Source organism: Corvus moneduloides, chromosome 3, assembly GCF_009650955.1.
Source record: "Corvus moneduloides isolate bCorMon1 chromosome 3, bCorMon1.pri, whole genome shotgun sequence".
NCBI lineage: Eukaryota > Metazoa > Chordata > Aves > Passeriformes > Corvidae > Corvus > Corvus moneduloides.
In genome coordinates, this window is record NC_045478.1 from 84,625,016 (window position 1) to 84,639,074 (window position 14,059).

The window sequence follows — 14,059 nt, forward strand, 5'->3', positions numbered from 1 at the left end:
GGACCAGGGGCTCCTGGCGCACCACCAGGTACCTCAGGACCCATAGGCCTGCTCCATTCACGGTGTTCCACGGTATCCCTATGGGAGGGCTGCAGTGTGCTGAGAGCACTTCAGTTCTTGGTTCAAAGGCAGTCTACCCTTGGAGACACAAACAGGCAGGAAGCCACACAAACTTCTGGTTTTGTGAACAATTGAAACCGATTGACATTTTCTGATAAAATTTCCAATGTCAAAGCTATGGTTAAAAAGAAAAGTAAAAGTCTTCAAGGAGAAATAATGTCTCACTTTTTTATGTGAGAAATCTTTGCAAAGTTTATTCTCCCTACCTTTAAAGGAGAGACTGCATGCAACCTGTCAGTGTTTACTCTTAGACTTTCCTCAACAGGACCCCACTGCTCTCCACTTCTGCCCCTCATTAACTTTCCCCAAAGCACCTTAGTCTTACCACATATCAAGATCCATCACTCATTCATCTGTTCCCATTCCTCCTAAGTCTTCCTCCAAAGAAACCTGATTCATCTCTATGTAAATAATTGATCAAAAGTTCCTTTTTATATATCCTATAGTCTGGTTTTAAAAGAAAACTTCAGAGTGTAAGAGTCAAAAATTATCTGACAGGAACATCAATCATTCATGAAGCAAAATCACAAAACATGCAAGTACCCAAAAATAAATAATTAGGAACTTGGAGATATTTAGAAGACTCATTCACTGTTTTTTAGGGAGGATTTTTTCAATCTTCACAATCTAATTACGCATTATTATCCCGAATGACTCAATAATATCTTTATCAGTACATCTTCAGTCTTCCTGTACTTCTCTGCTTCTACCTTTTCCTTTCAAAAAGATCTCTGCATTCACCCCCAGAAAGTAACCAGTCAGAAGAAATTTTGTTCAGATTGATCACATTGTTTTGAGGGTGTATCTCTGTCAATTCCTTACACTAGTACTTTTAAGCCAAACACTGAAATTTCTCTATACTCAAGTTGTATCACTACCTATTGACTAGGTCTACAGAGAAAGGAAAATACAGTCTTCCTAAACAGCCTCCTCACTCCATCATCTGAGTAAATAAGCAACATAATCCCTTCCTGGCTAGCATGAGGGCAAAACACCATACCTGCCTTATTCCCGCAAGAGCAAAAACAATGCCGTTGTTAATCACAGGTCAGAAAAATACAGGCAATCCGAGCATGAATGACTGCTTATCAATGAAGTTTCAAAAACACACCTCACCCTTTCAAGTGTTTTTATGAAAGGTCTAGGATGAAAATAGGAAAACAGTGACAGTTTAGGAAAAAAAATCAGAAACAGGGAAAATCACTTACTGTACTTAGTTCTGTAGAGGTATTCAACACAAACATCACCCCTCCTTGTCCAGCTGCCAAGTGCTAAAGCATGAAATGAGCAGCTGTTTCCTTCAAGCTGGGGCTGTGTGTCTTAACTAGTCACATGTTCCTCCTGATAAATCTCACTGCTGTGCCAGGAGGTTAGAATCTGAAGATCATTATTCCCCCTATTAGAAAATCCTTTTCATAACAGCAGTCTTGGCTAAAGCATTTGACTGGAATGCGGTGCTATGTGCTCCATAACTTCTGGTTTTCTGTTGGGTTTTTTTTCCAAATTACTAACACCAAACAGTAGATAAGCCTTAATCGACAGTAGGGGCAGCACAAGTGGAAAGTTAAACACATCCCCGCTGATCTCTTCAGGTTTTTTTTCTGACTTCACACTTCACTGTGTTTTAATATAGGAATTTAAACAGGAACAGGAAAATATAAAATACTGCTGTGCTCATAGTGTCTTTAACACCAGGCCACTCCACTGATCATGCAAAATACATGAGCAATGGCACTTTTGGGGATTAGTTGATCTTAAGTGTAACATTACAATCTTTTGTGTTTGGACAGTAGAGTGATGAGTACTTTATTAACACTGGAGATCATTTAAATTCTGGCATCTGGCATTTTTACATCATGGATCGTGGGGCTGCATTTTGCCAGACATTGTATAGTCAGACTGAGATAGACCCTTTGAGGTGAGGACTATCAGTCTAAACCGAGACAGCAAAAAAAGCCATTCTTATCCCCTTGTTCCCTGATGTAGGACAAATGAAGGAGAAACAGTGAAGTCAAGAAAGGAACAGGTTTTGATGGAATTTTCCAGGGTGATATGTAGTCATACATTACTGAAATTCAACTGAGACTTTACACTTAATTCCCTTTAGCTTGGTCACACATTTAAAGATATTTAGGTATTTAAGGACAAAGGCATACAGTCAATGGTATTTTGAGGGTGAGGTGCAAAACATCATTTTCTGAATTTCTTTAATTCCCGTCCCACATATAGGATACACTGTGCTGAAATCTGGTGGTACCTTAAATTGGAAAGACTGACAGGACACAGGAAATTGCCATACCTCAGTATAGGATGTGGTAATGGTATTTTGGTGTTTGGTAAGCAATCCAGATCCCAGAAGACTGCACAGTCTCATTGGATTACAAGGGCACTATAGGGCATTTTTCTGAAATACAAACTGCACCAGTAGATAGTGCAGCATTTGAGATATGAACAAATTCAAGGAATTTCTCAGAGCCAGGCGGCTGTTGTCAAAATTGTTAAAATATAATAGCATATCTAGCTGGCACGTTTGTCAGAATCCAATGAATGCCAGCAAATCCCTGAGGATGAGGTCTGCAGTGAGAAAGGGTAACTCGGGTTGCTTCCTTTGACCTTACCCAACTCTTCATATTATATAAAACAGCACATGGGTACAAAACCATGCAGCCACCAGTGCTGCCAGCATAGCCTGGAGCAGGGAAGAAGCCCTTGTGCTAATTACTCATGCCTGCCTTTGTGAGCATCTCCTGCTTCTCAGGACTCCAGGGAAACAAGTTTTCAGAAAACACACCTCCTGCCTTGAAATAGCTCTCTCAAGCCGGCCAGGCATGGGTGTACCCATCTTGTGGAGCGGCTCTTGTCCCAGCCTGGGTAGTGAAGGAGCCCCCAGGTGGGGGTTCCTGCTCAAAGGGCTTGAGCTTTGCATGAGGCCCAGCCTCTGCTTGGCATGAGTAAGGGGGTCAGTGCAGAGGGAGGAGGAAGGCCTGGGAAATAGGGAATATTTGCTGCAGGTGTGTCCCGGTGCACAGTCAGGCTGGGCAGCACCTCAGCAAGCTGCTCCTCATGTTGTCCTGGGAGACTCCCAAGAGAGTGTCCCAGAGCATGGGGCTCTGTGACCCAGGGGCCTGCACAGCTGCTGAGGAGGTTTTAAAAAAGGAGGCTGTAAAAACTATGAATTTAAAAATGAGAAATAAGCCCATGACGAATGAGTCCATTTAAGTTTAGGGCACAGGAGGGATGGCAATTTCAAAAAGGGAGGGAGAGCTGCCCTGGCAGAACTGAGTTGGAAGTTCCAGCAGACCCTGGCCACGGACGGCTGCTCACAGAGCTGGGTGTAAACACCTGGCTTTGCTCAGAGAAAGGAGAAAGCACTCACTGTGCTTTAGGGCATGGACCATTGACCAGATGAGTTCTTGGGAAATGCCATTTCATTTCCCCTAAAACGCACTGAGATCAAGGGTAACAGAACTTTACATGCAGCTTTAAAATTACTCATAACTTTCTTTATAACTTTGTACAAAATTACTCCCTGTTGATACTGCAGAAAACATGATCGAAATGTGTTCCACAATAATGTATTTGTCCACAAAGACCGTTTTTATTACTTTGTCTGTTTCTCTGATTATGCAACATCAACCGCACTCTTTTACATTTATCAGGACCCATTAATATAATTGATTAAATACTGGTAGTACCTGGGCCATTTGAAATAGCACAATGTCATCACTCTGCACTGAATAGCTGTCTTTTTTGGTAGTCATGCTCCACACAGGAACGTAATTTGATGATAATGACTGAATGGCAACATTCCACAAACAGCTTGGTATATGCTCCCTAAAAGAAAAGAAGCCTTTGTACTTTCTGAAATGAGTAGACAAATAATTTTTTTTTATGGCTCAGTAAAAACTGGAATAAACTGTGGTTTATGTGGGAAAAAGCTTATCTATCCTCATGCTAGATGGTTTTAAGTCATTAAAACAGAACAGAGAAACAGAACAGAGAAATAATTTGGGTGTAGTTCCTGAAAATAAAGGTCTTAAAAATTTTGTGGAGGTTTTTATTTTTTCCTATTCTTTCCTGTTTTTTTTAAACAAATGCCAACATACAAAAGAAGATCAGGTAGTTAAGGCAGATACAATAAATTAAGGGTTGTGTTCTTACACCTATCAGATAGCATCTTAAGTATGACAAAAGCTTTGCTGTTTGGAACACAACAGTATTCTGCCTTGTCTGTGTTGAGAAAACAAATGAAGACTGGATTGAAAAGGGTACATCTTTGTCTATGGACATTCATTTTTGAGCAGGACTTGATGATCCCTGTGGGTCCCTTCCAACTCAAAAGATTCTATGATTAATGCCTCAAATAAAAACTGAGAGATGAACACAGATTTCTCAAACATGCTGAAATGAAACATGAGAAATCTGGAAAAGGAACACCAACAAAAAAAGTACAGTTAGCACTCAATTGTGATAGGGATGTGTGCATGTAAGGTAAAATTTTAAATGTCAGATAGTATGGATAGCTTTTAGAATAGCCTCAAGGAACTGAAGAATGGAACAGTTGTCCATTTTTGGTTTGGGTTATCAGGAAGGTTTTGGCTTTTATTGATGCTGGATAAATGGATCCAGAGCCTCTCCTTATTACAGGAAAGGCTTTATTTCATGGCTTCTTTTTAACTGTTGTTTTTCTTAGTTTTTTAAAGACATATTTGGCTATGTCTTGTTTATGTGTCATTTAATTAACTGTAGGTGTTTTAATTTAGAAATTGATCACTGATAGAGAGCTTATCTCAACATCACTGCTTTGATACTGTGGAGAATTTTGAACTGTAGAGTTATTTTCTGCATATGGCAGTTACGGACATCTGTTTTGTGGGTTGCCTGAAAATGTCACCTTTCTGTTAACATGTTCTTCTGGAATTTATGGAACAGGATGTCAGACTTTCAGTGGACATAAATGTCAGGTTATACTAACTGTAAATCTGTGTTGCCACATTTGTTTACTAAATGGCTGCACCACTCTTCAGCTTCAGCCTTTTAGAATATATGGAACTCAACAGACAAACTGCTTGGTTTGCTGGTCTACTTCACTGCCCCAGATATTATATAGACTTCACTATCAGCTGAAGTGAATGAAAGCAAACCATGGAAGGCTTCACTAGACAGGATGTTTTATGAATACCTAAGTGCGATTAAAGGGGCTGCTATAAATAGTCCAACAGCTCTTACACAAAGCTTCCAGCTAAGGGACATATGAGGGGCATAACAGAGAGGAAATTTTGTATATAAGGCTCTCAACCTTGCATTGCATTAAATCAGTTTTAAACATCTATAGGCTATATTACATCCCTAGCAATCGAAGCCAGTTCCAGGTTCTTCAGTGTAATGCTCTAGGGGGCATAGAAGTACTGCAAATGCCTGGTGTACCTCCCCTTTTGTGCCCAAGGATGCACCCAGTAGTCATGTTATCTCTAAGAAAGTAAGAGTTGAGAGGATAAGTTATCAAATTAGGGCATCCCTGGGTATGACACTTGAAATCAGTCCTTCTTTTGTATCATCAAATGTCAGGGGGAGCCCATAGCAATGCTTAGAGTCAAGGCTGCTGGTTGCTTTTCATTGGAAAACAATGCACAGTGATTTAAGTATATGAGAAAATAATGATTTAAATGGAAGTTTGATATCCTGTCTACCCATGTGAAATTTGGAGTTTGTGAATTAAGCTAAAACATCTGATAATTCCATTGTCAGAAATAATGGAGGGAAAAAAATTGTTGTGCTCTGTTAAACATTTCTTTCAAGTAGAAAAACAGTAATAGTTCTGGTCTATGAAGTACAGACCTGCTTTTTGACAGCTCAGTTGCATCATGGCAGGCAGCGAGGGATTTTTTTGTTGACCCAGTAAACATTCAGCCCAGCTGTAAGCCTCTGACAAAGGTTTTCACTTGTTACCGTGACTCCTGAATTCTCTGGGAATTAAGGCACTCTGCCAGTGGTGTGTGCCCTCAGTACTTCTCATGCCATGTTCCAGAGCGGCTCTTGCTTGTCCTCTAGGCTGTCTTCCCACCACTTTTGGATGGCTCCTAGTTTTCTCCTAAGCACTTGGTCTGCTTAGTGGAAAACCCAGAAGCAGTATGCCTGGAATGGAAGGGATAGGACAGAGAATAGAATAGAATAGAATAGAATAGAATAGAATAGAATATTTCCATTTGAAGGGACTTATGATGATCATCTTGTTGGATGAACATCATCCAACTGTGAAGCACAGACCTGTAAGAGTAAAGGAGAGAGGATCCAGGAGGTAGAGATGGGAGGCAGAAGGATGAAGCTTAATGATAAAGGTGGAAGGCAGCCTTTTGTACATTACCAGTAGGACCTCCCTCTTTTTCCTTCTTTCCTCTTGATGTCTAGCTTGGAACTGTGCTCTGGCTTGTGGAAATCCTGTGCACTCTCAGCTGCAGGTTAATGGTAACTGTGTCTTAACTGGTGTAATATTTTCTTTAAAGTAGTATAGGCAGATACTAGATTTCAGGGTTTACAAATTTGGCATGAAAAATAGGGGCTGCTGGTCTTATCTTTTCTGTATTCAAACGTACTCAAAAAACCCCAAAATGCATCCATGAGACCAACCCTTCTCACACTTATTCCCTCCTTCCCAAAGCCCAAGCTATTCACAGAGAACCTGGAAATTTATAGTTTCTTCCTTATATAGACATGTGTAAGAAATTTCAATTATTGAAATTTTTACTATTATTGTAAGAACACTGTTCACTATTTCCAGTTCGCTTTGCTTGGTTCTGTTTCACCTTGGAGTACAGAGGTGGAATGAGAAATATAAGTTGTTCTGCACTGTGAATACTAAAGGGGGCTGGCTAAGAGATAGGGCGAAATCGTGCCATGCAGTCATTGCAGGCACTAAGGACATCTTCTATAGCAGTGACAATAGACCCATTATTGTTTACAAAAAACCCCAAAAAGCGAAAGCAACAAAAGTTCTTCATTGTCTATTACCAACTAAGTTGAATAATTATATTCCACAGGGTGGATATGCTCATTTCAGAAGCAGACCTTGAAGAGTGTTTTGCTGTAATTCTAGACTTAGATACAGTAGCACGAAAGCACATCTGTCGTAAAGGGGTTTTTTCCCAATACAGTCTAGATGGAAGATTTGTTCTCCAGCCATCCTCATTGTGAGTGATGTGCTGAACAAGGATGCAATGCTGTAACATTCAGTGTTGTTGAATGTACAGCAGCTCTCAGTTGCTGTTGTCCTTTCCGCATCTGGTAAGTTTGAGCTAATCTGTAGCTCCTTTACCATTTAAAAATCTCCAGTAAGGATGTTTTTTTCCCACAGCTGGTGCAAATGAATACAAGTAACCAAGAGTATGACATCAGGGGTTTTTTCAGAGTTCTTCATGACATTCTCTCTCAGACTTCAAATGAAATTATAGTTGCACAGAAAGTTTCCAATTCAGTGAGCATATGTTTTAAAATGCATTTATTTCTGTTTTACTGAAAGTACCTTTCTGCATTTTACTGTCTCTCCTATTGTAAGTTCAACTGCTGTCAACTTTGTCTTGTATAATTCATTTCTGAGAATGTTTTTCACCTAAATTTTACATCAGAGAAAATGTCATCTGCCACATTTGCATTACACATAAATAGTGACAAATGTTTTATTCACTATATTAATTTTGATAAACATATTGTCACCACTGATGTCATAGTGGCTCTTGGTTTGGTAAGTCAGTCTTTCCTCAGTGATGCAGCACAGGCTGATGCTGAGTATCTAAGTATTAACTTAAAGCAACACATTCCACGTTGCAGCATGACATAGTCCATTTGCATTGACATTACAAGAGTAGAAACAATGGAGTCTAGAAACAGACCCAGTAAAGAGCAAGAAACCAAGCCTATTTCCTTCCTCTCCCTAGGAAAATACTGACTTTTTAAAACTGTTTCTGTCAAAATACTAAAAATTAATGCACTGCTCCCTTATAAACAGTAGCACTTTCATGCACTGTAAAATGAGGTATGGATCACAAAGGCCTACCCTGATAGAACTGTCAGGCAGGATCTCCACTTAGTCCAGCACACAGCATGCTTATCAGTCAAACTGTTATGCAGCAGCCTGAGATCTGCTGCAAATGTCTCAGGGTTCATGCTCCCAGTTTACTCTGAGTGAGTTTGCATCCATCTCTGCCTTCATGCCATGTATGAAGTATTCAGTGCAAAGACAAGAGAGAGGCTATTGCTTCCATGCTCATTAGTTGAGAGGAGATTTGCTTATTATAGTCACAACACTTAATATTTTTGTATGACAGAGCCCCTTGGGGCCAAGGTCTCTATATATAACTGCTGGATTTATTATACTTGTTTTATTTTGGGCCCTTCTCTGTTGTTAGTTCCAATTCCATTTCTTTTAGTGGTATGAAGACATTATCCTGCTCTTTTATCTTTTTTCTGCTTTTAATTATTGCTTAAGACAGTTATCTCTGATAGAATATATGTGAATGAATAGAACTATGCTAGGGTGATGTGCTGCATCCAGAATTCCATATGGGCTGTGTTTCAGTATAAAACCACAGCAGTATACGAAGGCAATATGAACGTCCCTTGTTTTAAGAGAGAAAGAAGAGACTAGCCATGACTGGGAGGAAGATCAAGCAGCTCGGAAAAGGTCATCATTAATCCACTTTTCTCCCTTGCCTGTTCCCATTTTTGAAGTTATGAAGTGCATTTTGTAGTTCAATTGAGATTGAATTTGGTTTTCCTTTTTCCTTTAATAATGATCTGATCTTTGAAGATTTGTCTTTGCCTCCAGCCTTCCACGATAATTGTGGTACGGTAATAACCCAAAATAATAGTGGAACACTATGCTGGAAAAACAAGGTGTGTTAGAATATAAAGGATTCTAAGAATGCTAACTGTCTAAACAGAGATGTTGGTACACATTAATTTTTGTTCTTTCTAACTCAAGTGAACTACATTTCCATTCTCCTGGGGCTGTGTAGTGCTGCACTACAGAACTGTTAGAGCAGGGCTCTGTTTTGCCCTGTGCAATTGCTTGGGTCCACAGAGTCTGTGGGGACCATTGTGATAAACGGGTCTGCAACCATTACTAGACAGGGGGTCAGGAAGGGAAACCTCAGAGAAGATTAAAAAATATAGCTGCACTTTGGCATAAAGATTGATTTTAAAGAAGCTTTTTTTTTTATCCTTGTTTATGCAACAGTACTTTCCTAGTCCGCTAGAAGAGTAGGAAAGCAAGCAAATGCTTTTTCTGATAGCACAGAGACTTCTGGGAGAAACACTCCATCTCCCATGCACACATTGACCTTCACCCTTGTGCAGTAAGTTGGTACAAAGCCTGTGCAACATTTAATTCCCATTTGAGCTAAAGGATTTGTGTCAACCTGAACAATTCTCACTGTTGTGGGTTGCTACTCGTGTGTAGAACATTGTGATCTTCCCCTTAAACTTTTATCTTGAACATACTACATCCATACTGCTCTGTTGTAAGCAGGAAAGCCTTTGGGTTTTGGATAAGAGAAATGGTAAAATTAACATGCTGTGCTCATAGTCAGACTAGATGATCTAATGACTCTACCAGGCTCTAAATTTTATCAGCCTGTTGAAATAATTTTGCTTGAAAACAACGAGATTACCCATATGCTTCAATTAAAGCACCTGCATAAACATTTTCACCAATCAGGATGTTATTCAGCACAAAGTTATGAGCTGGATGTTTTAGAGATTATCAAAGAAATTATTTTTTAACACTAAGATTTCTGTTGTGTTGAACAGCTGCTTCTCTTTGTAGAACTATTTTGATGCTGTCCAATACTGAATGTTGATTTCTTAATGTGTTTTAACTGGTTTCTTTTTGTGGTCCCTCTTCCCCAGTTCTGTTTTTTGAGTGAGACTACTATAGACTGTACATGTGTTCTCAAAAAACCTTGCGCTGACTGCTCCAAACACTTGTAATTCTCTGCTCTTTTTTTTCCTATAACGTTAGTGGGCCTGACTGTGACTCGGAGAACAAAGCTTCCTTGTAAGAGTGTCTGGTATAGTGGAAGAAGGACTTAATTGCATGAGGAATAATCTTACTAAACCTGAACTAGCTTTGCAGGAAAGCATGGCATGACTTGTCACTTAAAGTGCATTATTTTTAAAGTCATATGATTTTTCTTCAAGTCAGTCAGCTTTCCTGGAACCAGAAATCTGAACTGCCCACACAGTAGTGGCAGCTGACTGAGGTATTTGTTTGACAATCCTAAACCTCTTTAATTATCTGGCAAAATAATGCCAGTGTAGGAAGCATGTGAACCTCAACTTCCTTCTGGTATATCAAGTTCTCGTATTTAATTTTTAGCTTGGAGCTTTAATAATTGCAGCTCTGTTAGTACTTGTGAACACTCAGAAGTGTTTATGTAGAAAGACTCTCCTGCAGAGTAGTTAGACCCTAGCAGGTGGTAAGATTTTATAAGGTGCTGGGGTGTAAATTTCATTCGAAGGCCTTCTGAAATCACAGAATCACAGAATAAACGAGGTTGGAAAAGACTTTTGAGATCATCGAGTCCAACCTGTGACCTATCATTCATTACCTTATCAGCTAAACCATGGCACTAAGTACCTCATCAAGTCTTTTTTAAACACCTCCAGGGATGGTGACTCAACCACCTCCCTGGGCAGCCCATTCCAATGCTGAACCACTCTATCTGTGAAGAATTTTTTCTAATGATTGTATCTTCAGGAGAAAGCCCTCAGTTTGCAAACTTTGAGCTCGTGGCCATGTGAACTCTTGCAGTTTAGAAACAAATCTTTATATGTGTGTTTATTAAGAGTATTAATTAGGCAATATCTAAGTACCATCTATAGTATTTTTTCCAAGGACAAATGTGAAAGTGCATCAGAACATTTTTTGAACACCTTTTCCTGTATAATTACAATGTAACTGGCTGATTTGTAAAGGATCTTTTCCTTATAGCTAAGGAAAGGTTTCTGTTTTTCTATATTCATGCAGTGGTACCAAGGTTTAGAATAATGTGGTGAGTGCTGCTGACCTGAATAAATCTGATACAATGTGTACTGCTTAGTCGTATTGCAGTCGCTGTTCAACTGACATCTCATGGAAATTATTGTATTTATTCAACACCAGAAATTGCAATGCTTTTTAAATTTTTAAATTAAAACACTTTTTTTTCTGTTTCTGCTTAGTCTTTGTACAGGGGAATCAGTTACTGAAGTTGAAAGCAAGGAATGTTACCTGCATGAGAGCACGCTGCACTAGTTACTCAAATTGCAGTCGAAAGAGCTTTTTCTTACAAATATCTGTACAAGCTTTTAGTTTTGCTGCCATTTTATTCTTCACAAGACCAGGCTTATAATCACCTAGAACTGAGAATTACTGTAAATGCTGAGTATTTTGAAATCAGACAAAGAAAGGCCTGATCCTTTCCATGAGCACTGGCTAACATCTGCTTCATTGGAATTATGCTTGGCACCTCCCTGGATCAGATTTTCAGCTGACTGCTGCTGTTTACAGTTGCCCTATCGCGGATTTTCACCTACATGGATGACATCCTGCCTTGCTATCTTCACAATAGCAGACTCTAAACATAATAGTATCCTACGGGGATACAGTAGAATAACAACACATCACACTTCCTTTTTACTCACCGGCAGCTTTTTAGCATAAACCGTTAATCCTAGAAAACATCTGAATAACAAATGAATAATCTGAACAGCATATGCTTGGAGGTAATGTGTTAACACAAATGAGACTAATACAAAAGTTATTCTCATCGATCTTTCAAAGGAGATAAAATTTGCCTGATGAAAACCTGAATCTATTAGTCTACAGCTTCTATTCTGCTGCCTGCAAATCACAACAGCATTTCCTTTGTTAGAAGTGCAAAGGATGTGCTCAGAATCAAAGAAATCAAACACAATCTTAAAAAACTTAATTTTTCCATCTTAAAAGTCTGTCTTGTTGATTGTAACTCAGTGAATTAATATGGTCTGTACACTGATCTATCTTAAAATAGAGCTTTTTACACAGTCATGATCGTATAATATTATTTATAGTATCTGAAAATGAGCAGATTAGAAATTTCCACTCATATTCTACTTTCAGTTTAAATTAGACTTCAGAATGGCAACATGTAGTATTGCAATGCAAGCAACAATGAATATCTTGATTTGACATCTATATGTAGTATATTTTTGTGTATATGCATGCACACACACACAAATCACTCGTCATAATAAATTCTTAAACACTAGAAACTTTCAGGTGCTTTCATTCAGGCAAAGTTCCTACCTTCAAATGTACATCATAGGACTAAATTATCACAAAACTTCCATTATTGAAATTTTGATATGTTTATATGTTCCATATTAACACATCTTGTATAAATATATATTTCATATACTTCTCCCTCCCTCCCTCTGTCTCTCTGTAAATCTATATTTTTAAACGAATGCAGAGTCGACATCGTATGTTCCTTTGGGGCATACGTTTACCATAACATTTCTCTAGTACTTAATCACAGTTTATAAGATGGACATGACACAAGTCAGGAAAAGAGCAAAGTTATGGTATGGATTTATGGCAAAGGCTTCTTTTGCTTAAGAAAAGTTCTGAGTAATCCATAAGTGAATTCAGATTTCTTTATCTAAAAATCAAACCTTTATCTAAAAGTCAGATGCCATTCCTTGTCCAAAACTCACTCCTTCTTCGTTTACCAGATTGGCCGCACCTGGAAAGATGTAGAGCATGCAGCAAGCAGGAATGCCAGAAGGAAGCACTTACCTTAATTTGATAGGTACCTAACTTTCATCATGCTCCTTTTTTGAAAGAGTTCTTCTCAGAGTATTGAGATGCTGAGGTTATTTGCTCCCAACAGTGTCCTGCACATGACTCTCCCACTTGGCAGCCCTGGCAGGGCCCTGGAGAGAGAAGCAGTGCTCTGTTCACTCCCAACAGCTTCACTGAGACTGGGGCTCCTTTGAGCTCAATTAGTTCTAGATTGTTTGGCTGAATGGCAGCCACACTTCCTTCTATTCTTTCCCAACTTAGTTTTCCTGCCTCCAGTGGTGCTTTTTCCTTTCTTTGGACTATAAATAGGCCTATCACAACACAGTCTATAGCAGTAAGGAAGGCAGGAAATGCATTTAAACAAAGGAAAGATCTTAGGAGGTTTTGTCCTCCCCTGCCAATGTAAGTAAAAGAATTTGGTAGGAGTTGGTCTGCAGACACAGCTCTATTTGCATGAGGAAAACATTGTCCAGAAACATGCTAGGATGTCATCTTTTTCACTCCACAAAACAAATGAGGAGACACAGTAGCAATAGGCCTTAGCCTCTTGAGTAATTACTACTTCTTTAAGTATTTAATTTTGATTAAATATTTGAATTCTTGAAATAAGGAATTTTTTTTGGCTTTAGAAAGAGCACAACGGTGGCTAACAAGCTTTAAGAAGACAAAATATGTCTTACAGAAGGTGCAAATCTTCCATGTTAAGAATGATGTTTAAAGTCTATGCATCTTCATTTTGTCTGAGTACTTTCTTCAGTGGAACTTATCCTGAAGACTTGAAGTGTTTAAGCAAACTAAGTGTGTTTACATGCAGGGAAACAGAATTGCTGTGCATGTATTCAATGAAGATGACTGTGCATCTATAGCTCTCGAATAGCAACTTTGTTGAAATCCTCAAATATGTTCCACGAATTAATTTGAGTAAAAGAATTATTTTAATGTACTTTTTTTAAAATCAGAACTTCCAATTTAATTATTTTCAGCTTAGTGGTTTTAAAAATATCAAGCTTCTAAGGCTCTCTCACGCTTGGAAAAAGAAATGAACAATTTTCACATTATCCTCAGTTAGGAAGGGATATAATATGTTATTTATCTGTCTCTATTTCTTTGCCCCATCCC

The 14,059-nt window shown here is 38.8% G+C and overlaps 1 protein-coding gene across 12 annotated transcripts in view; it reads right to left on the minus strand.

Moving 5' to 3' along the window:
- RASGRP3 (RAS guanyl releasing protein 3) overlaps window positions 1-13,119 on the minus strand; it is a 56,188-nt gene extending 43,069 nt beyond the window's left edge. For 5 of the 12 annotated variants that reach the window (XM_032102527.1, XM_032102524.1, XM_032102525.1 and 2 more), the window contains exon 1: window positions 12,935-13,119. The gene's annotated coding sequence lies outside the window, so the exon portion shown is untranslated. Of the gene's footprint in view, window positions 1-1,328; window positions 1,432-5,958; window positions 5,978-12,934 lie in introns of those variants that run through there. The other 7 variants (XM_032102522.1, XM_032102521.1, XM_032102526.1 and 4 more) reach the window with 4 other exon arrangements.
- Between the last annotated feature and the right edge of the window lie 940 nt (window positions 13,120-14,059).